Below are 12,757 nucleotides of genomic sequence, written 5' to 3' on the forward strand. Positions count from 1 at the left end.
ACCTATAAGGGGGGCTGTGGCATTATCTACAGGGGGGCTGTGTGGCATTACCTACAGGGGGCTGTGTGGCACTACCTACAGGGGGCTGTGTGGCATTACCTATAAGGGGGGCTGTGGCATTATCTACAGGGGGGCTGTGTGGCATTACCTACAGGGGGCTGTGTGACATTATCTACAGGGGGCTGTGTGGCATTACCTATAAGGGGGGCTGTGGCATTATCTACAGGGGACTGTGTGGCATTACCTACAGGGGACTGTGTAGCATTACCTATAAGGGGGGCTGTGGCATTATCTACAGGGGGGCTGTGTGGCATTACCTACAGGGGGCTGTGGCTCTATCTACAGAGGGAAGTGTGTGGCAAAAATTTACAAATTAAATTCATCCGATTTTAAAACGGACAGGGAAAAAAACGGATGCAAAATGGGTCAAAATCGGCCGTTAAAAAGGGAAACACAGCCCGGAACGGATGCAAACCGGTCAAGTAAAACGGCTCAAAACGGCCGATTTTATTGGCCGACACTCGGACGCTGTGGTGTGAATAGAGCCTTATAGATCTGAGAAGACAGGGAGGGAAAAACTAAAACAGAACCTGGCCTGGTCATTAAGGGGTTAACCTGCGGAGCGGATTATAAACACGCAGGATATCGGATTTATACCGCGGATTCGCTGCGCATTTGTTGCAGAATTTCCCCATTAAGTTCAATGGGAAAGTCAAGTTCCGCAACAAACGCCATTGTTCCCAGAATCCTCTGCGGCTCCGCCGCGTGTTCACAGCAACGCTGCAGGTTACACATATATAAAGAAGAAGGCGTCATGTGACCCCTGCAGCCAATCACAGGCTGGAGAGGTCACATGTCATTATAGGGGTCCCCTGGACACAGCCGGAAGAGCAGGGCGTGTTGCTATGGTAACGCTGGGAGAGGTGAGGATCGGCCTTGTTGTATTTCTGTAGTAGATATTCGGGAGGATTATACGTCCACCATTTGGGGTGAATATTTGGGGTGACTTATTTGCGTGTTGTGGGTCGTATTCGCTACGTGTGAACATTCCCTTAAACCGCACGGTGAACGACATTAACAAGAAACGTATAAAAGTCAGTGAATAAGTTGTATGTAGCGAATATTATGTCATTACAAAATACGACTCGTCCCACAAAACATCCGACCACTACAAAGAGCAGAAATAACCACTTACCCCAAAGAGGCCGGCACTGGAGGGGTTAAATTCCAGCTAGGAGTCCAGTGGGCGGGGTCACTCAATGATTGACAGCTCTCTGCATACACACTCATACAGGGGTGACTGATAACAGAGAGAACACCCGACCAGCGTTGCTCTCAACCTCATACACGGCAATAGCTGAAGGGCCTGTGATGACGTCACTACCACGTGACCAGGACAGGAGGGGCGGAGCTTATCCGCGGAGAGAGGCGGTGGATGAAGGACATGTGATAATATCAGGATCACGTGACCGATGCATGGGGGGCGGAACTTAGAACTTGGACGAATGGACGATGGATTAGAGGCCTATGATGATAATGATCACGTGATATTGGGGGTGGGGCTCTGTGAGGGGCGAGGGTCCTTTGCTGTGCGGAGCACTGATAATGATCACTTGACATGAGGGGTGGGGCTCTTGTGCTACGTAAGTAAGAAACAAAGTTAACCACGTGACGGGGCGGGGCTCCTTCGATGTGTAAAGCGATGATGATCACGTGACATGGCTGGTCTCTGTGAGGGGACGGAACTATGCCACCTCTCCGCATATAAGCCCCGCCCATCCTGACCCGGTCACGTGGTGGTGACGTCATCACAGGTCCTTGCCGTTTCTAAGGTAGAGCAGTGCTGGTCGGGTGTACATGACTTCCGGTCACCGCTGTTGTTTCGTGTTCCCTCTGTTATCAGTCAGGAGAATTCCCATGATGCAGTAGTAAGGTAAGGTTATATGAGGTCATTTCTGTGCGGTTTTTGGCACAGTGTTGTACATAATTTAGTGGGTAATGGGCAGCCAGTGACCGCAGAGGTGGAATGAGGGGAGAGGTAGATTTACCCCTGCAGCAGAGCTGAGAATGGGTAGGAGGGTGTAATAGTGTTAGATGGGAAGCCACAGAGGAGGATGGGGGAGTAGTCTAGATGGTGGACGATGAGGGCATATGTACTGGCATTTATGTCTGCTCGAGGGGGAGGAAAGACGGACTTCTAGAGGGAGGGGAGGAAAGGCGGACTTCTAGAGGGAGGGGAGGAAAGGCGGACTTCTAGAGGGAGGGGAGGAAAGACGGACTTCTAGAGGGAGGGGAGGAAAGTCCGACATCTAGAGGGTTTATGAGGTGGAGCCAGCTAGAAGTGGGAAGCCTGTGCTGTCTGACATTAAGTCCATGTTCACACAGTTTTTTGATGCAATAACCCCGCCGCAAAACTCGTCAAAAACCGGCTGAAAATGCCTCCCATTGATTTCAATGTGGGGCGGAGGCGTCTTTTTCCCGTGAGTGGTAAAACCGTCTCGCGGGAGAAAGAAGAGACATGCCCTATCTTCGGGCGTTTTTGCCTCTGACCTCCCATTCACATCAATGGGAGGCAGAGAAAGCGTTATGTTGCCACGAGCCTTTATTTTACGCGTTGCTGTCGAAATACGCTGCGTAAAATGACGGCTCGTCAAAAGAAGTGCAGGCCGCTTCTTGGGATGTTTTTGGAGGCGTTTTTAATTGACTCCATTAAAAAATTGCCGTAAAAAACGCAGCGAAAAACGCGAGTTGTTAAAAAAAACTTATGAAAATCAGGAGCTGTATGAGCCTGAAAACAGCTCCGTATTTTCAGATGTTTTAGCTAAGTGTGAGAACATACCCTAAGGCTCTGTTCACATTCAAACTCAAAAACGTCTGAAAATACGGAGCTTCAAGGGAAAACCGCTTCTGATTTTCAGACGTTTTTTTAAGCAACTCGCCATTTTTGAGGTGTTTTTTTACTGCTATTTTTAGAGCTGTTTAATATATAGTCAATGAAAAACGGCCCCAAATACGTCCCAAGAAATGACCTGCACTTCATTTTCACGGCCGTTTTTTTACGTGGCCGTTTTGAAAAACGGCCGCGTAAAAAAATGACCTGTTGAAACAGAACGCATTAAAAACAATGGGCAGATGTTTGGAGGCGTTCTGCTTCCGATTTTTCGTGCATTTACGGCCCGGAAAATTGGCCGTGTCAACATACCGTTAGACACTCTAAATAGCAGAGAGGTAACATCCAGAGCAGAGATTTAAATTTGACTTAAGGCTTAGATGGAGAAGAGTAAGGGTCCCAGGACACTGAGGCTCTTGAGGGACACTAACAGAGAGAGAGAGTGGGACAATGAAGAGGAGGTGGTGTGTGAGTGGGAGATACTAAGTCTTTGGTTGGTAGGGTATGAGGAGATCCAGGAGAGCGCCATGTCTGTGATGTCAAAATACTAGCGAATTTGTATCAAGATGGTGTGGTCTACTGTGTCGTAGGTGGTGGACAGGTCTAGAAGAAGGAGCACAGAGTAATGTAGAAGCAGAGGACAGGACTAGAAGGAGGAGCAGAGGACAGGACTAGAAGGAGGAGCAGAGGACAGGACTAGAAGGAGGAGCAGAGGACAGGCCTAGAAGGAGGAGCAGAGGACAGGCCTAGAAGGAGGAGCACAGAGTAATGTAGAAGCAGAGGACAGGACTAGAAGGAGGAGCAGAGGACAGGACTAGAAGGAGGAGCAGAGGACAGGCCTAGAAGGAGGAGCACAGAGTAATGTAGAAGCGGAGGACAGGTCTAGAAGGAAGAGCACAGAGTAATGTAGAAGCAGAGGACAGGTCTAGGAGAAGCACAGAGTAATGTAGAAGCAGAGGATGGGACTAGAAGGTGGTGGACAGGTCTAGAAGGAGGAGCATAGGGTACTGTAGAAGCAGAGGACATGTCTAGGAGAAGCACAGAGTAATGTAGAAGCGGAGGACAGGTCTAGAAGGAGGAGCACAGAGTAATGTAGAAGCGGAGGACAGGTCTAGAAGGAGAAGCACAGAGTAATGTAGAAGCAGAGGACAGGACTAAAAGGAGGAGCACAGAGTAATGTAGAAGCAGAGGACAGGTCTAGAAGGAGGAGCACAGAGTAATGTAGAAGCAGAGGACAGGACTAGAAGGAGGAGCACAGGGTAATGTAGAAGCAGAGGACAGGCCTAGAAGGAGCATAGGGTAATATCAAAGCAGATAACAGGTTTAGAAGGAGGAGCACAAAGTAATGTTGAAGCGGCGGACAGGTCTAGAGAGAGAAGCACAGAGTAATGTAGAAGCAGCGCACAGGTCTAGAAGGAGGAGCACTTAGTAATGTAGAATCATTGAACAGGACTAGGAGGAGGAGCAGAGGACATGCCTAGAAGGAGGAGCATAGAGTAATATAGAAGCAGAGGACAGGTCTAGAAGGAGGAGCACAGAGTAATGTTGAAGCGGCGGACAGGTCTAGAAGGAGGAGCACTTAGTAATGTAGAATCAGAGGACAGGTCTAGAAGGAGGAGCACAGAGTAACGTAGAAAGAGGATGGGACTAGAAGGTGGTGGACAGGTCTAGAAGGAGGAGCATAGGGTAATGTAGAAGCAGAGGACAGGTCTAGAAGGATGAGCACAGAATAATGTAGAAGCAGAGGTCAGGACTACAAGTAGGAGCAGGCGACAGGACTACAAGGAGGAGCAGGCGACAGGACTACAAGGAGGAGCAGGCGACAGGACTACAAGGAGGAGCAGAGGACAGGACTACAAGGAGGAGCAGAGGACAGGACTACAAGGAGGAGCAGAGGACAGGACTACAAGGAGGAGCAGAGGACAGGACTACAAGGAGGAGCAGAGGACAGGACTACAAGGAGGAGCAGAGGACAGGACTACAAGGAGGAGCAGAGGACAGGACTACAAGGAGGAGCAGAGGACAGGACTACAAGGAGGAGCAGAGGACAGGACTACAAGGAGGAGCAGAGGACAGGACTACAAGTAGGAGCAGAGGACAGGACTACAAGTAGGAGCAGAGGACAGGACTACAAGTAGGAGCAGAGGACAGGACTACAAGTAGGAGCAGAGGACAGGACTACAAGTAGGAGCAGAGGACAGGACTACAAGTAGGAGCAGAGGACAGGACTACAAGTAGGAGCAGAGGACAGGACTACAAGTAGGAGCAGAGGACAGGACTACAAGTAGGAGCAGAGGACAGGACTAGAAGGAGGAGCAGAGGACAGGACTAGAAGGAGGAGCAGAGGACAGGACTAGAAGGAGGAGCAGAGGACAGGACTAGAAGGAGGAGCCGAGGACAGGACTAGAAGGAGGAGCCGAGGACAGGACTAGAAGGAGGAGCCGAGGACAGGACTAGAAGGAGGAGCCGAGGACAGGACTAGAAGGAGGAGCCGAGGACAGGACTAGAAGGAGGAGCCGAGGACAGGACTAGAAGGAGGAGCCGAGGACAGGACTAGAAGGAGGAGCCGAGGACAGGTCTAGAAGGAGGAGCATAAGGTAATGTAGAAGCAGAGGAGAGGATTAGGAGGAGCAGAGGACAGGCCTAGAAGGAGGAGCACAGAGTAATGTAGAAGCAGAGGACCAGTCTAGAAGGAGCAGCACAGAGTAATGTAGAAAGAGGATGGGACTAGAAGGTGGTGGACAGGTCTAGAAGGAGGAGCATAGGGTAATGTAGAAGCAGAGGACAGGCCTAGAAGGAGCATAGGGTAATATCGAAGCAGAGGACAGGTCTAGAAGGAGGAGCACAGAGTAACGTAGAAAGAGGATGGGACTAGAAGGTGGTGGACAGGTCTACAAGGAGGAGCATAGGGTAATGTAGAAGCAGAGGACAGGTCTAGAAGGATGAGCACAGATTAATGTAGAAGCAGAGGTCAGGACTAGAAGGAGGAGCAGAGGACAGGCCTAGAAGGATGAGCACAGAATAATGTAGAAGCAGAGGACAGGATTAGAAGGAGCAGCATAGAGTAATGTAGAAGCAGAGGACAGGATTAGGAGGAGCAGAGGACAGGCCTAGAAGGAGGAGCACAGAGTAATATAGAAGCAGAGGACCAGTCTAGAAGCAGGAGCACAGAGTAATGTAGAAGCACAGGACAGGACTAGAAGGAGGAGCACAGGGTAATGTAGAAGCCGAGGACAGGCCTAGAAGGAGGAGCACAGAGTAATGTAGAAGCAGGGGATGGGACTAGAAGGTGGTGGACAGGTCTAGAAGGAGGAGCATAAGGTAATGTAGAAGCAGAGGACAGGACTAGAAGGAGGAGCATAGAGTAATATAAAAGCAGAGGACAGGTCTAGAAGGAGCAGCATAGAGTAATGTAGAAGCAGAGGACAGGTCTAGAAGGAGGAGGACAGGGTAATGTAGAAGCAGAGGACAGGTCTAGAAGGAGGAGCACAGAGTAATGTAGAAGCAGAGGACAGGCCTAGAAGGAGCATAGGGTAATATCGAAGCAGAGGACAGGTTTAGAAGGAGGAGCACAGAGTAATGTTGAAGCGGCGGACAGGTCTAGAAGGAGGAGCATAGAGTAATGTAGAAGGCGGAGGACCGCTCTAGAAGGAAGAGTAGAGAGTAATGTCGAAGCAGAGGACACGCCTAGAAGAAGGAGCATAGAGTAATATAGAAGCCGAGCACAGGTCTTGAAGGAGCAGCATTCAGTAATGTAGAAGCAGAGGACAGGTCTAGAAGGAGGAGCACAGAGTAATGTAGAAGAAGAGGACAGGTCTAGAAGGAGGGGCACAGAGTAATTGAGAAGCAGGGGACAGGTCTAGAAGGAGGAGCACAGAGTAATGTAGAAGCAGAGGACAGGTCTAGAAGGAGGAGCATAGAGTATTGTAGAAGCAGAGGACAGGCCTAGAAGGAAGAGCACAGAGTAATGTAGAAGCAGAGGACAGGCCTAGAAGGAGGACCATAGAATAATATAGAAGCAGAGGACAGGTCTAGAAGGAGCAGCATAGAGTAATGTAGACGCAGAGGACAGGTCTAGAAGGAGCACAGAGTAATGTAGACGCAGAGGACAGGTCTAGAAGGAGCACAGAGTAATGTAGAAGCAGAGGACAGATCTAGAAGGAGGAGCACAGAGTAATGTAGAAGCGGAGGACAGGTCTAGAAGGAGGAGCACAGAGTAATGTAGAAGCGGAGGACAGGTCTAGAATGAGGAGCACAGAGTAATGTAGAAGCAGAGGACAGGTCTAGAAGGAGCAGCATAGAGTAATGTAGACGCAGAGGACAGGTCTAGAAGGAGCACAGAGTAATGTAGAAGCAGGGGAGAGGTCTAGAAGGAGGAAGACAGACTAATGTAGAAGCAGAGGACAGGCCTAGAAGGAGGAGCATAGAGTAATATAGAAGCAGAGGACAGGTCTAGAAGGAGCAGCATAGAGTAATGTAGACGCAGAGGACAGGTCTAGAAGGAGCACAGAGTAATGTAGAAGCAGAGGACAGGTCTAGAAGGAGCACAGAGTAATGTAGAAGCAGAGGACAGGTCTAGAAGGAGAACAGAGTAATGTAGAGGACAGGTATAGAAGGAGAACAGAGTAGAGTAGAAGCAGAGGACAGGTCTAGAAGGAGGAGCATAGAGTAATATAGAAGCAGAGGACAGGTCTAGAAGGAGCAGCATAGAGTAATGTAGACGCAGAGGACAGGTCTAGAAGGAGCACAGAGTAATGTAGAAGCAGAGGACAGGTCTAGAAGGAGGAGCACAGAGTAATGCAGAAGCAGAGGACCGGTCTAGAAGGAGGAGCACAGAGTAATGTAGAAGCGGAGGACAGGTCTAGAAGGAGGAGGACAGAGTAATGTAGAAGCAGAGGACAGGTCTAGAAGGAGGAGGACAGAGTAATGTAGAAGCAGAGGACAGGTCTAGAAGGAGGAGGACAGAGTAATGTAGAAGCAGAGGACAGGTCTAGAAGGAGCACAGAGTAATGTAGAAGCAGAGGACAGGTCTAGAAGGAGGAGCATAGAGTAATGTAGAAGCAGAGGACAGGCCTAGAAGGAGGAACACAGAGTAATGTAGAAGCAGAGGACAGGTCTAGAAGGAGAACAGAGTAATGTAGAAGCAGAGGACAGGTCTAGAAGGAGCAGCACAGAGTAATGTAGAAGCAGGGGACAGGTCTAGAAGGAGGAGCACAGAGCAATGTTGAAGCAGAGGACAGGCCTAGAAGGAGGACCATAGAGTAATATAGAAGCAGAGGACAGGTCTAGAAGGAGGAGCATAGGGTAATGTAGAAGCAAAGGACAGGTCTAGACGGAGGAGCACAGAGTAAAGTAGAAGCAGAGGACCGGTCTAGAAGGAGGATCACAGAGTAATGTAGAAGCGGAGGACAGGTCTAGAAGGAGGAGCACAGAGTAATGTAGAAGCAGAGGACAGGTCTAGAAGGAGGAGCACAGAGTAATGTAGAAGCAGAGGAGAGGTCTAGAAGGTAGAGCATAGAATAATGTAGAAGCGGAGGATAGGTCTAGAAGGAGGAGCACAGAGTAATGTAGAAGCAGAGGACAGGTCTAGAAGGAGGAGCATAGAGTATTGTAGAAGCAGAGGACAGGCCTAGAAGGAAGAGCACAGAGTAATGTAGAAGCAGAGGACAGGCCTAGAAGGAGGACCATAGAGTAATATAGAAGCGGAGGACAGGTCTAGAATGAGGAGCACAGAGTAATGTAGAAGCAGAGGACAGGTCTAGAAGGAGCACAGTAATGTAGAAGCAGAGGACAGGTCTAGAAGGAGCAGCATAGAGTAATGTAGACGCAGAGGACAGGTCTAGAAGGAGCACAGAGTAATGTAGAAGCAGAGGACAGGTCTAGAAGGAGCACAGAGTAATGTAGAAGCAGAGGACAGGTCTAGAAGGAGAACAGAGTAATGTAGAAGTAGAGGACAGGTATAGAAGGAGAACAGAGTAGAGTAGAAGCAGAGAACAGGTCTAGAAGGAGGAGCATAGAGTAATATGGAAGCAGAGGACAGGTCTAGAAGGAGCAGCATAGAGTAATGTAGACGCAGAGGACAGGTCTAGAAGGAGCACAGAGTAATGTAGAAGCAGAGGACAGGTCTAGAAGGAGGAGCACAGAGTAATGTAGAAGCAGAGGACCGGTCTAGAAGGAGGAGCACAGAGTAATGTAGAAGCGGAGGACAGGTCTAGAATGAGGAGCACAGAGTAATGTAGAAGCGATGGACAGGTCTAGAAGGAGGAGGACAGAGTAATGTAGAAGCAGAGGACAGGTCTAGAAGGAGGAGGACAGAGTAATGTAGAAGCAGAGGACAGGTCTAGAAGGAGCAGCACAGAGTAATGTAGAAGCAGGGGACAGGTCTAGAAGGAGGAGCACAGAGCAATGTTGAAGCAGAGGACAGGCCTAGAAGGAGGACCATAGAGTAATATAGAAGCAGAGGACAGGTCTAGAAGGAGGAGCATAGGGTAATGTAGAAGCAAAGGACAGGTCTAGACGGAGGAGCACAGAGTAAAGTCGAAGCAGAGGACCGGTCTAGAAGGAGGAGCACAGAGTAATGTAGAAGCGGAGGACAGGTCTAGAAGGAGCAGCATAGAGTAATGTAGAAGCAGAGGACAGGTCTAGAAGGAGCAGCATAGAGTAATGTTGACGCAGAGGACAGGTCTAGAAGGAGCACAGAGTAATGTAGAAGCAGAGGACAGGTCTAGAAGGAGGAGCACAGAGTAATGTAGAAGCAGAGGACCGGTCTAGAAGGAGGAGCACAGAGTAATGTAGAAGCGGAGGACAGGTCTAGAATGAGGAGCACAGAGTAATGTAGAAGCGATGGACAGGTCTAGAAGGAGGAGGACAGAGTAATGTAGAAGCAGAGGACAGGTCTAGAAGGAGGAGGACAGAGTAATGTAGAAGCAGAGGACAGGTCTAGAAGGAGCACAGTAATGTAGAAGCAGAGGACAGTTATAGAAGGAGAACAGAGTAGAGTAGAAGCAGAGGACAGGTCTAGAAAGAGCACAGAGTAATGTAGAAGCAGAGGACAGGTCTAGAAGGAGCACAGAGTAATGTAGAAGCAGAGGACAGGTCTAGAAGGAGGAGCATAGAGTAATGTAGAAGCAGAGGACAGGCCTAGAAGGAGGAACACAGAGTAATGTAGAAGCAGAGGACAGGTCTAGAAGGAGCACAGAGTAATGTAGAAGCAGAGGACAGGTCTAGAAGAAGAACAGAGTAATGTAGAAGCAGAGGACAGGTCTAGAAGGAGCAGCACAGAGTAATGTAGAAGCAGGGGACAGGTCTAGAAGGAGGAGCACAGAGCAATGTTGAAGCAGAGGACAGGCCTAGAAGGAGGACCATAGAGTAATATAGAAGCAGAGGACAGGTCTAGAAGGAGGAGCATAGGGTAATGTAGAAGCAAAGGACAGGTCTAGAAGGAGGAGCACAGAGTAATGTAGAAGCAGAGGACCGGTCTAGAAGGAGGAGCACAGAGTAATGTAGAAGCGGAGGACAGGTCTAGATGGAGGAGCACAGAGTAATGTAGAAGCGGAGGACAGGTCTAGAAGGAGGAGCACAGAGTAATGTAGAAGCAGAGTATGGGACTAGACGGTGGTGGACAGGTCTAGGAGGAGGAGCATAGGGTAATGTAGAAGCAGAGGACAGGTCTAGAAGGATGCGCACAGAGTAATGTAGAAGCAGAGGACAGGTCTAGAAGGAGGAGGACAGGGTAATGTAGAAGCAGAGGACAGGTCTAGAAGGAGGAGCACAGAGTAATGTAGAAGCAGAGGACAGGCCTAGAAGGAGCATAGGGTAATATCGAAGCAGAGGACAGGTTTAGAAGGAGGAGCACAGAGTAATGTTGAAGCGGCGGACAGGTCTAGAAGGAGGAGCATAGAGTAATGTAGAAGGCGGAGGACCGCTCTAGAAGGAAGAGTAGAGAGTAATGTCGAAGCAGAGGACACGCCTAGAAGAAGGAGCATAGAGTAATATAGAAGCAGAGCACAGGTCTTGAAGGAGCAGCATTCAGTAATGTAGAAGCAGAGGACAGGTCTAGAAGGAGGAGCACAGAGTAATGTAGAAGAAGAGGACAGGTCTAGAAGGAGGGGCACAGAGTAATTGAGAAGCAGGGGACAGGTCTAGAAGGAGGAGCACAGAGTATTGTAGAAGCAGAGGACAGGCCTAGAAGGAAGAGCACAGAGTAATGTAGAAGCAGAGGACAGGCCTAGAAGGAGGACCATAGAATAATATAGAAGCAGAGGACAGGTCTAGAAGGAGCAGCATAGAGTAATGTAGACGCAGAGGACAGGTCTAGAAGGAGCACAGAGTAATGTAGACGCAGAGGACAGGTCTAGAAGGAGCACAGAGTAATGTAGAAGCAGAGGACAGATCTAGAAGGAGGAGCACAGAGTAATGTAGAAGCGGAGGACAGGTCTAGAAGGAGGAGCACAGAGTAATGTAGAAGCGGAGGACAGGTCTAGAATGAGGAGCACAGAGTAATGTAGAAGCAGAGGACAGGTCTAGAAGGAGCAGCATAGAGTAATGTAGACGCAGAGGACAGGTCTAGAAGGAGCACAGAGTAATGTAGAAGCAGGGGAGAGGTCTAGAAGGAGGAAGACAGACTAATGTAGAAGCAGAGGACAGGCCTAGAAGGAGGAGCATAGAGTAATATAGAAGCAGAGGACAGGTCTAGAAGGAGCAGCATAGAGTAATGTAGACGCAGAGGACAGGTCTAGAAGGAGCACAGAGTAATGTAGAAGCAGAGGACAGGTCTAGAAGGAGCACAGAGTAATGTAGAAGCAGAGGACAGGTCTAGAAGGAGAACAGAGTAATGTAGAGGACAGGTATAGAAGGAGAACAGAGTAGAGTAGAAGCAGAGGACAGGTCTAGAAGGAGGAGCATAGAGTAATATAGAAGCAGAGGACAGGTCTAGAAGGAGCAGCATAGAGTAATGTAGACGCAGAGGACAGGTCTAGAAGGAGCACAGAGTAATGTAGAAGCAGAGGACAGGTCTAGAAGGAGGAGCACAGAGTAATGTAGAAGCAGAGGACCGGTCTAGAAGGAGGAGCACAGAGTAATGTAGAAGCGGAGGACAGGTCTAGAAGGAGGAGGACAGAGTAATGTAGAAGCAGAGGACAGGTCTAGAAGGAGGAGGACAGAGTAATGTAGAAGCAGAGGACAGGTCTAGAAGGAGCACAGAGTAATGTAGAAGCAGAGGACAGGTCTAGAAGGAGGAGCATAGAGTAATGTAGAAGCAGAGGACAGGCCTAGAAGGAGGAACACAGAGTAATGTAGAAGCAGAGGACAGGTCTAGAAGGAGAACAGAGTAATGTAGAAGCAGAGGACAGGTCTAGAAGGAGCAGCACAGAGTAATGTAGAAGCAGGGGACAGGTCTAGAAGGAGGAGCACAGAGCAATGTTGAAGCAGAGGACAGGCCTAGAAGGAGGACCATAGAGTAATATAGAAGCGGAGGACAGGTCTAGAAGGAGGAGCATAGGGTAATGTAGAAGCAAAGGACAGGTCTAGACGGAGGAGCGCAGAGTAAAGTAGAAGCAGAGGACCGGTCTAGAAGGAGGATCACAGAGTAATGTAGAAGCGGAGGACAGGTCTAGAAGGAGGAGCACAGAGTAATGTAGAAGCAGAGGACAGGTCTAGAAGGAGGAGCACAGAGTAATGTAGAAGCAGAGGAGAGGTCTAGAAGGTAGAGCATAGAATAATGTAGAAGCGGAGGATAGGTCTAGAAGGAGGAGCACAGAGTAATGTAGAAGCAGAGGACAGGTCTAGAAGGAGGAGCATAGAGTATTGTAGAAGCAGAGGACAGGCCTAGAAGGAAGAGCACAGAGTAATGTAGAAGCAGAGGACAGG

At 49.1% G+C, this 12,757-nt stretch overlaps 1 protein-coding gene and 1 long non-coding RNA gene across 2 annotated transcripts in view; one reads left to right on the top strand and one right to left on the bottom strand.

Moving 5' to 3' along the window:
* LOC142664704 (uncharacterized) overlaps positions 1-12,757 on the bottom strand; it is a 358,460-nt gene that overhangs the window by 320,073 nt on the left and 25,630 nt on the right. The gene's annotated exons all lie outside the window — the stretch shown is intronic.
* LOC142664810 (uncharacterized) overlaps positions 1,827-12,757 on the top strand; it is a 30,747-nt gene continuing 19,816 nt past the window's right edge. The window contains exon 1 of the long non-coding RNA XR_012851389.1: positions 1,827-1,933. This is a non-coding gene — a long non-coding RNA (uncharacterized LOC142664810). The remainder of the gene's footprint in view (positions 1,934-12,757) is intronic.

The sequence above is a fragment of the Rhinoderma darwinii genome, chromosome 1 (assembly GCF_050947455.1).
Source record: "Rhinoderma darwinii isolate aRhiDar2 chromosome 1, aRhiDar2.hap1, whole genome shotgun sequence".
NCBI classification, from domain to species: Eukaryota; Metazoa; Chordata; class Amphibia; order Anura; family Rhinodermatidae; genus Rhinoderma; species Rhinoderma darwinii.